Source organism: Carica papaya, chromosome 1 (genome assembly GCF_054855325.1).
Source record: "Carica papaya isolate Zhongbai chromosome 1, ASM5485532v1, whole genome shotgun sequence".
NCBI lineage: Eukaryota > Viridiplantae > Streptophyta > Magnoliopsida > Brassicales > Caricaceae > Carica > Carica papaya.
In genome coordinates this window covers 14,382,558-14,394,855 of record NC_142309.1, presented here as the reverse complement: position 1 = coordinate 14,394,855, position 12,298 = coordinate 14,382,558, and the positions used below count along the sequence as shown (strand labels likewise).

The 12,298-nt window shown below is 45.8% G+C and overlaps 1 non-coding gene and 20 pseudogenes across 1 annotated transcript; all 21 read left to right on the top strand.

Moving 5' to 3' along the window:
* Window positions 1-207: 207 nt before the first annotated feature.
* On the top strand, window positions 208-326 carry LOC148269641 (5S ribosomal RNA; annotated as a pseudogene).
* Window positions 327-884: 558 nt separating this feature from the next.
* On the top strand, window positions 885-1,003 carry LOC148269640 (5S ribosomal RNA; annotated as a pseudogene).
* A 205-nt stretch (window positions 1,004-1,208) lies between these two features.
* LOC148269639 (5S ribosomal RNA) lies at window positions 1,209-1,327 on the top strand (annotated as a pseudogene).
* A 206-nt stretch (window positions 1,328-1,533) lies between these two features.
* LOC148269638 (5S ribosomal RNA) lies at window positions 1,534-1,652 on the top strand (annotated as a pseudogene).
* A 557-nt stretch (window positions 1,653-2,209) lies between these two features.
* Window positions 2,210-2,328, top strand: LOC148269637 (5S ribosomal RNA; annotated as a pseudogene).
* A 560-nt stretch (window positions 2,329-2,888) lies between these two features.
* Window positions 2,889-3,007, top strand: LOC148269636 (5S ribosomal RNA; annotated as a pseudogene).
* A 561-nt stretch (window positions 3,008-3,568) lies between these two features.
* Window positions 3,569-3,687, top strand: LOC148269635 (5S ribosomal RNA; annotated as a pseudogene).
* Window positions 3,688-4,215: 528 nt separating this feature from the next.
* On the top strand, window positions 4,216-4,334 carry LOC148269634 (5S ribosomal RNA; annotated as a pseudogene).
* Window positions 4,335-5,572: 1,238 nt separating this feature from the next.
* Window positions 5,573-5,691, top strand: LOC148269633 (5S ribosomal RNA; annotated as a pseudogene).
* Window positions 5,692-6,252: 561 nt separating this feature from the next.
* Window positions 6,253-6,371, top strand: LOC148269632 (5S ribosomal RNA; annotated as a pseudogene).
* Window positions 6,372-6,930: 559 nt separating this feature from the next.
* Window positions 6,931-7,050, top strand: LOC148269631 (5S ribosomal RNA; annotated as a pseudogene).
* Window positions 7,051-7,612: 562 nt separating this feature from the next.
* On the top strand, window positions 7,613-7,731 carry LOC148269630 (5S ribosomal RNA; annotated as a pseudogene).
* A 208-nt stretch (window positions 7,732-7,939) lies between these two features.
* Window positions 7,940-8,058, top strand: LOC148269629 (5S ribosomal RNA; annotated as a pseudogene).
* A 151-nt stretch (window positions 8,059-8,209) lies between these two features.
* Window positions 8,210-8,328, top strand: LOC148269628 (5S ribosomal RNA; annotated as a pseudogene).
* Window positions 8,329-8,886: 558 nt separating this feature from the next.
* On the top strand, window positions 8,887-9,005 carry LOC148269627 (5S ribosomal RNA; annotated as a pseudogene).
* Window positions 9,006-9,211: 206 nt separating this feature from the next.
* On the top strand, window positions 9,212-9,330 carry LOC148269626 (5S ribosomal RNA; annotated as a pseudogene).
* A 205-nt stretch (window positions 9,331-9,535) lies between these two features.
* Window positions 9,536-9,649, top strand: LOC148269625 (5S ribosomal RNA; annotated as a pseudogene).
* A 561-nt stretch (window positions 9,650-10,210) lies between these two features.
* LOC148269624 (5S ribosomal RNA) lies at window positions 10,211-10,329 on the top strand (annotated as a pseudogene).
* An 865-nt stretch (window positions 10,330-11,194) lies between these two features.
* On the top strand, window positions 11,195-11,313 carry LOC148269623 (5S ribosomal RNA; annotated as a pseudogene).
* A 206-nt stretch (window positions 11,314-11,519) lies between these two features.
* LOC148269622 (5S ribosomal RNA) lies at window positions 11,520-11,638 on the top strand (annotated as a pseudogene).
* A 205-nt stretch (window positions 11,639-11,843) lies between these two features.
* Window positions 11,844-11,962, top strand: LOC148269621 (5S ribosomal RNA). The gene has a single exon (XR_015816418.1). It is a non-coding gene; the product is annotated as a 5S ribosomal RNA (ribosomal RNA).
* Window positions 11,963-12,298: the final 336 nt, after the last annotated feature.

Below are 12,298 nucleotides of genomic sequence, written 5' to 3'. Positions count from 1 at the left end.
GATTTTTTTGCAGATGATTCTTTCGACGTTACGTGCGACTTGAATTATGGTCCGCATGTTTATTTGCAAATGTGAGTCACGGCGCCGTGGCATTTTACTTGATATTTAAACGAGAACGGGAGGTGCAGTGCGCACACACAAGGAAACAAATGACAGGAGGGGGAAGAAAGGAGAATGAGTGAATATATTTGTAGCGTGAAATTAATCAGGCGTGATCATACCAGCACTAATGCACCGGATCCCATCAGAACTCCGCAATTAAGTGTGCTTGGACGAGAGTAGTACTTAGATGGGTGACCTTCTGGGAAGTCCTCGTGTTGCACCCATTTTTTTTCAAATGGGTCGTTCGACGTTACGCACGAATCGAATTATGAAATGCTGGTTCATTCGCAAAAGTGAATCACGGTGCCGGGGCATTTTACTTGATATTAGAACGAGAAGGAGACATGCAGAGTGGGCGCACAAGGAAATAAATGACGGGAGGGGGGATGGAAGGAGAAAGAGTGTATGTATTTGCAGCGCAGAATGAAACATGAGCGATCATACCATCACTAATGCAACGGATTTTATCATAACTCCGCAAGTTAAGGGTGCTTGGGCGAGAGTAGTACTAGTATGGGTGACGTCCTTCGAAGTCCTTATATTTCACCCATTTTTTTGGGACGTTCTCGTGTTGCAACCATTTTTTTGCAGATGATTCTTTCGAAGTTACGCGCGACTTGAATTATGGTCCGCAGGTTTATTCACAAATGTAAGTCACGGCGCCGTGGCATTTTTGTTGATATTTGAACGAGACCCGGAGGTGCAGTGCGCACGCACAAGAAAACAAATGATGGGAGGGCGAAGAAAGGAGGAGTGTATGTATTTGCAGCGCAAAATTAAAGAGGTGCGATCATACCAGCACTAATGCACCGGATCCCATCAGAACTCCGCAATTAAGTGTGCTTGGGCGAGAGTAGTACTCGGATGGGTGACCTCCTAGGAAGTCCTCATGTCGCACCAATTGTTTTTCAGACGGGTCGTTCGACGTTATGCGCGACTGGAACTATGGTCCTCTGGTTTATACGCATATATGAGTCAAGAAAATGAGCATTTTAATCGATATTAGAACGAGAATGAGAGGTGCAGTGTGAACGCACAGGGAAACAAATTATGGGAGGGGGGAGGGAAGGAAAAGGAGTGTATATATTTTCAGCACAAAATGAAACAGGTGCGATCATACCAGCACAAATGCCCCGGATCCCATCAGAACTCCGCACTTAAGTGTGCTTTGGCAAAAGTAGTACAAGGATGGGTTACCTCCTGGGAAGTTCTCGTGTTGCACCTATTTTTTTTTCAGATGGGTCGTTCGACGTTACGCGCGACTGGAACTATGGTCCCTTGGTTTATACGCAAATGTGAGTCATGACGCAGGGGCATTTTAATTGATATTAGAGCGAGAAGGAGAGGTGAAGTGTGAACGCACTAGGAAACAAATGACGGGAGGGGGAAGAAAAGAGAATGAGTGAATGTATTTGCAGCGTTAAATTAATCAGGTGTGATCATACCAGCACTAATGCACCGGATCCCATCAGAACTCCGCAGTTAAGCGTGCTTGGGCGAGAGTAATACTCGGATGAGTGACCTCCTGGGAAGTTCTCCTGTTGCACCCTTTTTCGGATGGGTCGTTCGACGTTGCGCACGAATCGAATTATGAAATGCTGGTTCATTCACAAAGGTGAGTCACGGTGCCGGGGCATTTTACTTTATATTAGAACGAGAAGGAGAGATACAGAGTGCACGCGCAAGGAAACAAATGATGGGAGGGGGGATGGAAGGAGAAAACGTGTATGTATTTGCAGCGCAGAATAAAACATGAGCGATTATACCAGAACTAATGCAATGGATTCTATCAAAACTCCGCAAGTTATGGGTTCTTGGGCGAGAGTAGTACTAGGATGGGTGACCTCCTGCGAAGTCCTTATATTTCACCCATTTTCTTGGGAAGTCCTCGTGTTGCACCCATTTTTTTGCAGATGATTCTTTCTACGTTACGCACGACTTGAATTATGGTCTGCAGGTTTATTCGCAAATGTGAGCCATGGCGCTGTTGCATTTTACTTGATATTTGAACGAGAACGGGAGGTGCAGTGTGCACGCACAAGAAAACAAATGACGGGAGGGGAAATAGAGGAGAAGGAGTGTATGTATTTGCAGCGCAAAATCAAACAGGTGCGATCATACCAGCACTAAAGCACCGGATTCCATCAGAACTCCGCAGCTAAGCGTGTTTGGGCGAGAGTAGTACTCGGATGGGTGACCTCCTGGGAAGTCCTCGTGTTGCTCTCATTTTTTTTCAGATCGGTCTTTCGACGTTACACGCGAATGGAATTATGAACCGTTGGTTCTTCACAAAGGTAAGTCACGGTGCCGGGGCATTTTACTTGATATTAGAACGAGAAGGAGAGATGCAGAGTGCACGCACAAGGAAACAAATGACGGGAGGGGGGATGGAAGGAGAAAGAGTGTATGTATTGGCAGCGCAGAATGAAACATGAGCGATCATACCAGCACTAATGCAACGGATTCTATAAGAACTCCACAAGTTAAGGGTGCTTGGGCGAGAGTAGTACTAGAATGGGTGACCTCCTGCGAAGTCCTTATATTTCACCCATTTTCTTTGGAAGTTATCGTGTTGCACCCATTTTTTTGAAGATGATTCATTCGACGTTGCACGCGACTTGAATTATGGTCCACAGGTTTATTCGCAAATGTGAGTCACGGCACCATGGCATTTTACTTGATATTTGAACAAGAATGAGAGGTGCAGTGCGCACGCACAAGGAAACAAATCACAGGAGGGGGAAGAAAGGAGAAGGAGTGTATGTATTTGCAGCGCGAATTTAAACAGGTGCAATCATACCAGCACTAAAGCACTTGATCCCATCAGAACTTCGCAGTTAAGTGTGTTTGGGCGAGAGTAGTACTCGAATGGATGACCTCCTGGGAAGTCCTCGTCTTGCACCAATTTTTTTTCGAATGGGTCATTCGACGTTACGCGCGAATGGAATTATGAAACGCTGGTTCATTCGCAAAGGTGAGTCATGGTGCCGGGGCATTTTACTTGATATTAGAACGAGAAGGAGAGATGCAGAGTGCACGCACAAGGAAACAAATGACGGGAGGGGGGATGGAAGGAGAAAGAGTGTATGTATTGGCAGCGCAGAATGAAACATGTGCGATCATACCAACACTAATGCAACGGATTCTATCATAACTCCGCAAGTTAAGGGTGCTTGGGCGAGAGTAGTACTAGAATGGGTGACCTCCTGCGAAGTCCTTATATTTCACCCATTTTCTTGGGAAGTCCTCGTGTTGCACCCATTTATTTGCAGATGATTCTTTCGACGTTACGCACGACTTGAATTATTGTCCACGGGTTTATTCACAAATGTGAGTCACGGCGCCGTAGCATTTTACTTTATATTAGAACGAGAACGAGAGGTGCAGTGCGCACGCACAAGGAAACAAATGACGGGAGGGGGAAGAAAGGAGAAGGAGTGTATGTATTTGCAACGCGAAATTAAACAGTTGCTATCATACCAGCACTAATACACCGGATCCCATCAGAACTCCACAGTTAAGTGTGCTTGGGCGAGAGTATTTTTCAGATGGGTGACCTCTTGGGAAGTCCTCGTGTCGCACCAATTTTATTTCATACGGGTCGATCGACGTTACGTGCGACTGGAACTATGGTCTGCTAGTTTATACGCAAATGTGAGTCAAGAAGCAGGGGCATTTTAATCGATATTAGAACGAGAAGGAGAGGTGCAGTGTGAACGCACAAGGAAACAAATCATGGGAGGGGAGAGGAAAGGAGGATTGTATGTATTTTCAGCACGAAATGAAATAGGTGCGATCGTACCAGCACAAATGCACCGGATCCCATCAGAACTACACAGTTAATTTTGCTTTGGCGAAAGTAGTACAAGGATGGGTTACCTCTTGGGAAGTTCTCGTGTTGCACCCATTTTTTTTTAGAACATTCGTTCGACGTTACGCGCGACTGGAACTATGGTCCGCTGGTTTATACGCAAATCTGAGTCAAGACACATGGGCATTTTAATTGATACTAGAAACGAGAAGGAGATGTGAAGTGTGAAGGCACCAGGAAACAAATGACTGGAGGGGGAAGAAAGGAGAAAGACTGTATGTATTTGCAGCGCGAAATGAAACAGGTGCGATCCCACCAGCACTAATGCACCGGATCCCATAAGAACTCCGCAGTTAAGTGTGCTTGGGTGAGAGTAGTACTCGGATGTGTGATCTCCTGGGAAGTCCTCGTGTTGCACCCATTTTTTTTCCGATGGGTAGTTCGACGTTACGCGCGAATGGAATTATGAACCGCTGGTTCATTCGCAAAGGAGAGTCACGGTGCCAGGACATTTTACTTGATATTAGAACGAGAATGAGAGATCCAGAGTGCACGCACAAGGAAACAAATGACGGGAGGAGTGATGAAAGGAGAAAGAGTGTATGTATTTGCAGCGCAGAATGAAACATGAGCGATCATACCAGCACTAATGCAACAGATTCGATCAGAACTCCGCAAGTTAAGGGTGTTTGGGCCAGAGTAGTACTAGGATGGGTAACCTCCTGCGAAGTCCTTATAATTCACCCATTTTCTTGGGAAGTTCTCGTGTTGCATCCATTTTTTTTTTCAGATGGGTCGTTCGATGTTACGTGCGACTGGAACTATGGTCCGCTTGTTTATACGCAAATGTGAGTCACGGCGTCGTGGCATTTTACTTGACATTTAAAATAGAACGGGAGGTGCAGTGCGCACGCACAAGAAAGGAAATGAAGGGCGGGGGAAGAAAGGAGAAGGAGTGTATGTATTTGCAGCGCGAAATGAAACAGGAGCCTTCATACCAGCACTAATGCACCGGATCTGAATTCCGTAGTTAAGTGTACTTGGGCGAGAGTAGAACTAGGATGGGTGACCTCCTGGGAAGTTCTTGTGTTGCACCCATTTTTTTTTGGATGGGTCATTCGACGTTACGTGCGAATGAAATTATGAACCGTTGGTTCATTCGCAAAGGTGAGTCACGGTGCTGGGGCATTTTACTTGATATTAGAACGAGAAGGAGATATGCAGAGTGCACGCACAAGGAAACAAATGACGGGAGGGGGGATGGAAGGAGACAAAGTGTATGTATTTGCAACGCAGAATGAAACTTGAGCGATCATTCCAGAACTAATGCAATAGATTCTATCAGAACTCCGCAAGTTAAGGATGCTTGGGCAAGAGTAGTACTAGGATGGGTGACCTCCTGCGAAGTCCTTATATTTCACCTATTTTCTTGGGAAGTCCTCGTGTTTCACCCATTTTTTTGTAGATGATTCTTTCAATGTTACGCGCGACTTGAATTATGGTCCGCAGGTTAATTTACAAATGTGAGTCACGGCACCGTGGCATTTTACTTGATATTTGAACAAGAACGGGAGGTGCAGTGCGCACGCACAAGGAAACAAATGACGGGAGGGGGAAGAAAGGAGAAGGAGTGAATGTATTTGCAACACGAAATTAATCAGGTGTGATCATACTAGTACTAATGCACTGGATCCCATCAGAACTCCGCAGTTAAGTGTGCTTGGGCCAGAGTAGTACTCGGATTGGTGACCTCCTGGGAAGTCCTCGTGTTGCACCCATTTTTTCTCGGATGGGTCGTTCGACGTTACGCGCGAATAGAATTATGAATAGCTGGTTCATTCGCAAAGGTGAGTCACGGTGCCGGGGCATTATACTTGATATTAGAACGAGAAGGAGAGATGCGGAGTGCACGCACAAGGAAACAAATGACGGGAGGGGGGATGGAAGGGGAAAGAGTGATTGGATTTGCAGCGCAGAATTAAACGTGAGCGATCATACCAGCACTAATGCAACGGATTCTATCAGAACTCCGCAAGTTAAGGATGCTTGGGCGAGAGTAGTACTAGGATGGCTGACCTCCTGCAAAGTCCTTATAATTCACTCATTTTCTTGGGAAATCCTCGTGTTACACCCATTTTTTTGCAGATGATTCTTTCGATGTTACGCGCGACTTGAATTATGGTCCGCAGGTTTATTCGCAAATGTGAGTCACGGCACCGTGGTATTTTACTTGATATTTAAACGAGAACGGGAGGTGCAGTGCGCAGGCACAAGGAAACAAATGACGGAAGGGAGAAGAAAGGAGAAGGAGTGTATATATTTGCAGCGTGAAATTAAATAGGTACCATCATACCAGCACTAATGTACCGGATCCCATCAGAACTCTGCAGTTAAGTGTGCTTGGTCGAGAGTAGTACTCGGATGGGTGACCTCCTGCGAAGTCCTCGTGTTGCATCCACTTTTTTTCGGATGGGTCGTTCGACGTTACCCACGAATGGAATTATAATCCGCTGGTTCATTTGCAAAGGTGAGACACGGTGCCGGTGCATTTTAATTGATATTAGAAGGAAAAGAAAAGATGCAGAGTGCACGCACAAGGAAACAAATGACGGGAGGGGGGACGGGAGGAGAAAGAGTGCATGTATTTGCAGCGCAGAGTGAAACATGAGTGATCATACCAGAACTAATAAACGGATTCTATCAGAACTCCGCGGTTAAGGGTGTTTGGGTGAGAGTAGTACTAGGATGGGTGACCTCCTGCAAAGTCCTTATATTTCACCCATTTTCTTCGGAAGTCCTCGTGTTGCACCCATTTTTTTACAGATGATTCTTTCGACGTTACGCGCGACTTGAATTATGGTCCGCAGGTTTATTCGCAAATGTGAGTCACAGCGCCGTGGCATTTTACTTGATATTTGAACGAGAACGGGAGGTGCAGTGCGCACGCACAAGGAAACAAATGACGGGAGGGGGAAGAAAGGAGAAGGAGTGTATGTATTTACAGCGCGAAATTAAACAGTTGCGATCATACTAGCCCTAATGCACCTGATCCCATAAGAAACTCCCCAGTTAAGTGTGCTTGGGCGAGAGTAGTACTCGGATGGGTGACCTCCTGAGAAGTTCTTGTGTTGCACCAATTTTTTTTTGAAATGGGCCGTTCGACCTTACGCGTGAATAGAATTATGAACCGCTGGTTCATTCGCAAAAGTGAGCCACGGTGCTGGAGAATTTTACATGATATTAGAACGAGAAGGAGTGATGCAGAGTGTACGCACAAGGAAACAAATGACGGGAGGGGGGATGGAAGGAGAAAGAGTGTATGTATTTGCAGCGCAGAATTAAACATGAGCGATTATACCAGCACTAATGCAACAGATTTTATCAGAACACCGCAAGTTAAGGGTGTTTGGGCAAGAGTAGTACTAGGATGGGTTACCTCCTGCGAAGTCCGTATATTTCACCCATTTTCTTGGAAAATCGTCGCGTTGCACCCATTTGTTTGCAGATGATTCTTTCGATGTTATGCGCGGCTTGAATTATGGTTCGTAGGTTTATTCGCAAATGTGAGTCACGGCGCCACGGCATTTTACTTGATATTAGAATGAGAACGGGAGGTGCAGTGCGCACGCACAAGGAAACAAATGATGAGAGGGCGAAGAAAGGAGAAGGAGTGTATATATTTGTAGCGCGAAATTAAACAGGTGTGATCATACTAGCACTAATGCACCGGATCCCATCAGAACTCCGCAGTTAAATGTGCTTGGGCGAGAGTAATTCTCGGATGGGTGACATCCTGGGAAGTCCTCGTGTCGCACTAATTTTTTTTTTCAGACGGGTCGTTCGACGTTACGCGCGACTGGAGCTATGGTCCGCTGGTTTATACGCAAATGTGAGTTAAGAAGAAGGGGCATTTTAATCGATATTAGAACGAGAAGGAGAGGTGCAGTGTGAACGCACAAGGAAACAAATGATGGGAGGGGGGAGGGAAGGAGAAGGAGTGTATGTATTTTCAGCACGAAATAAAACAGGTGCGATCATACCAGCACAAATGTACCGGATCCCATCAGTACTCCACAGTTAAGTGTGCTTTTGCGAAAGTAGTACAAGGATGGGTTACCTCCTGGGAAGTTCTCGTGTTGCACCCATTTTATTTTCAGATGGGTCGTTCCACGTTACGCGCGAATGGAACTATTTTCTGCTGGTTTATACGAAAATGTGAGTCAAGACGCAGGGGCATTTTAATTGATATTAGAACAATAAAGGAAGAGTGTATGTAATTGCAGCGCGAAATGAAAAAGGTGCGATCATACCAGCACTAATGCACCGGATCCCATCAGAACTCCGCAGTTAAGTGTGCTTGGGTGAGTGTAGTACTCGGATGGGTGATCTCCTGGGAAGTCCTCGTGTTGCATCCATTTTTTTTCGGATGGGTCGTTCGACGTTACGAGCGAATGGAATTATGAACTGCTGGTTCAGTCGCAAAGGTGAGTAATGGTGCCGGGGCATTTTACTTGATATTAGAACGAGAAGAGTCATGAAGAGTGCACGCACAAGGAACCAAATGACGGGAGGGGGATGGAAGGAGAAAGAGTGTATGTATTTGCAGCGCAGAATGAAACATGAGCGATAACACCAGCACTAATGCAACGGATTCTATCAGAACTCCGCGGTTAAGGGTGCTTGGGCGAGAGTAGTAGTAGGATGGGTGACCTCCTGCGAAGTTCTTATATTTAACCCATTTTCTTGGGAAGTCCTCGTGTTGCACCCATTCTTTTACAGATGATTCTTTCGACGTTATGCGCGACTTGAATTATGGTCTGCACGTTTATTCGCAAATGTGTGTCACTGCACCGTGGCATTTTACTTGATAATAGAACGAGAACGGGAGGTGCAGTGCGCACGCACAAGAAAACAGATGACGGGAGGGGGAAGAAAGGAGAAGGAGTGTATGTATTTGCAGCGCGAATTTAAATTGGTGCGATCATACCAGCACTAATGCACCAGATCCCATCAGAACTCTGCAGTTAAGTCTGCTTGGGCGAGAGTAGTACTTTGATGGGTGACCTCCTGGAAAGTTCTCGTGTCGTACCAATTTTTTTTCAGACGGGTCATTCGATGTTACGCGCGACTGGAACTATGGTCCGCTGGTTTATACGCAAATGTGACTCAAGAAGCAGGGGCATTATAATCAATATTTGAACAAGAAGGAGAGGTGCAATGCGAACGCACAAGGAAACAAATGGTGGGAAGGGGGAGGGAAGGAGAAGGAGTGTATGTATTTTCAGCAAGAAATGAAACAGGTGCGATCATACCAGCACAAATGCACCGGATCCCATCAGAACTCTGCAGTTAAGTGTGTTTTGGCGAAAGTAGTACAAGGATGGGTTTCCTCCTGGGAAGTTCTCGTGTTCCACCCATTTTTTTTTCAGATCGGCCGTTCGACGTTACGCGCGACTAGAACTATGGTTCGCTATTTTATACGCAAATGTGAGTCAAGACGCAGAGGCATTTTAATTGATATTAGAACGAGATGGAGAGGTGAAGTGTGAACGCATTAGGAAACAAATGACGGGAGGGAAAGAAAGGAGAAGGAGTGTATGTATTTGCAGTGCGAAATTAAACAGGTGCGATCATACCAGCACTAATGCACCAGATCTGAACTCCGTAGTTAAGTGTGCTTGGGCGAGAGTAGTACTCGGATGGGTGACCTCCTGGGAAGTCCTCGTGTTGCACCCATTTTTTTTTAGATGGGTCGTCCGACGTTACGCGCGAATGGAATTATGAACCGCTGGTTCATTCACAAAGGTGAGTCACGGTGCCGGGGCATTTTACTTGATATTAGAACGAGAAGGAAAGATGCAGAGTGCACGCACAAGGAAACAAATGACGGGAGGGGGGATGGTAGGAGAAAGAGTGTATGTATTTGCAGCGCAGAATAAAACATGAGCGATCATACAAGCACTAATGCAACAGATTCTATCAGAACTCCGCAAGTTAAGGGTGCTTGGGCGAGAGTAGTATTAGGATGGGTGACCTCCTGCGAAGTCCTTATATTTCACCTATTTTCTTGGAAGGTCCTCGTGTTGCACCTATTTTTTTGTAGATGATTCTTTCGACGTTACGCGCGTCTTGAATTATGATTCGCAGGTTTATACGCAAATGTGAGTCACGGCGCCGTGGCATTTTACTTGATATTAGAACGAGAACGGGAGGTGCAGTGCACACGCACAAGGAAACAAATGATGGGAGTGGGAAGAAAGGAGAAGGAGTGTATATATTTGCAGCGCGAAATTAAACAGGTGCGATCATACCAGCACTGATGCACTGGATCCCATCAGAACTCCGCAGTTAAATGTACTTGGGCGAGAGTAATTCTCGGATGGGTGACCTCTTGGGAAGTTCTCGTGTCGCACCAATTTTTTTTTCAGACGGGTCGTTCAACATTACGCGCGACTGGAACTATGGTCCGCTGGTTTATACGTAAATGTGAGTCAAGAAACAGGGGCATTTTAATCGATATTAGAACGAGAAGGAGAGGTGCAGTGTGAACGCAAAAGGAAACAAATGATGGGAGGGGGGAGGGAAGGAGAAGGTGTGTATGTATTTGCAGCGCGAAATGAAACATGTGCGATCATACCAGCACTAATTCATCGGATCCTATCAGAACTCCACAGTATTACTCGGATGGGTGACCTCCTAGGAAGTCCTTGTGTTGCACTCATTTTTTTTCGGATGGGTCGTTCGACGTTACGCGCGAATGGAATTATGAACCGCTGGTTCATTCATAAAGGTGAGTCACGGTGCCGTCGTATTTTTCTTGATATTAGAACGAGAAGGAGAGATGTAGAGTGCACGCACAAGGAAACTAATGACGGGAGGGGGGATGAAAGGTGAAAGAGTGTATGTATTTGCATCGCAGAATGAAACAGGTGCGATCATACCAGTACTAATGCAACGGATTCTATCATAACTCCGCAAGTTAAGGGTGCTTGGGCGAGAGTAGTACTAGGATGGGTGACCTCCTGCGAAGTCCTTATATTTCACCCATTTTCTTTGAAAGTCCTCGTGTTGCACCCTTTTTTTGTAGATGATTCTTTCGACGTTACGCACAACTTGAATTATGGTTCGCAGGTTTATTCCCAGATGTGAGTCACGGCGCCGTGGCATTTTACTTGATATTTGAACGAGAACGGGAGGTGCAATGCGCATGCAAAAGGAAACAAATGACGGGAGGGGGAAGATAGGAGAAGGAGTGTATGTATTTGCAGCACGAAATTAAACAAGTGCGATCATACCAGCACTAATGCACCGGATCCCATCAGAACTTCGTAGTTAAGTGTGCTTGGGGGAGAGTAGTACTTGGATGGGTGACCTCCTGGGAAGTCCTCATTTCGCACATATTTTTTTTTCAGACGGGTCACTCGACGTTACTCGCGACTGGAACTATGGTCTGCTGGTTTATACGCAAATGTAAGTCAAGAAGCACAACATTTTAATCGATATTAGAACAAGAAGGAGAGGTGCAGTGTGAACGCACAAGGAAACAAATGATGGGAGGGGAGAAGGAAGGAGAAGGAGTGTATGTATTTTCAGCACAAAATGAAACAGGTGCGATCATACCAGCACAAATGCCCCGGATCCCATCAGAACTCCGCAGTTAAGTGTGCTTTGGCGAAAGTAGTACAAGGATGGGTTACCTCTTGGGAAGTTCTCGTGTTGCACCCATTTTTTTTTCAGATGGGTCGTTCAACATTACGCGTGACTGGAACTATGGTCCGCTGGTTTATACGCAAAAGTGAGTCAAGACAAAGGGGAATTTTAATTGATATTAGAACGAGAAGAAGTGGTGAAGTGTGAACGCGCAAGGAAACAAATGACGGGAGGGGAAGAAAGGAGAAGGAGTGTATGTATTTGCAGTGCGAAATTAAACAGGTGCGATCATACCAGCACTAATGCACCGGATCCCATCAGAACTCCGCAGTGAAGTGTGCTTGGGCGAGAGTAGTACTCGGATGGGTGACCTCCTAGAAAGTCCTCGTGTTGCACCTATATTTTTTCGGATGGGTCGTTCGAAGTTACGCGCGAATGGAATTATGAACTGCTGGTTCATTCGCAAAGGTGATGGGGCATTTCACTTGATATTAGAACGAGAATGAGAGATGCAAAGTGCACGCAGAAGGAAACAAATGACGGGAGGGGGGATGGAAGGAGAAAGAGTGTATGTATTTGCAGCACAGAACGAAACATGCACGATCATACCAGAACTAATGCAACGGATTCTATCAGAACTCCCCAACTTAAGGGTTCTTGGGCGAGAGTAGTACTAGGATGGGTGACCTCCTGCGAAGTCTTTATATTTCACCCATTTTCTTGGGAAGTCCTCGT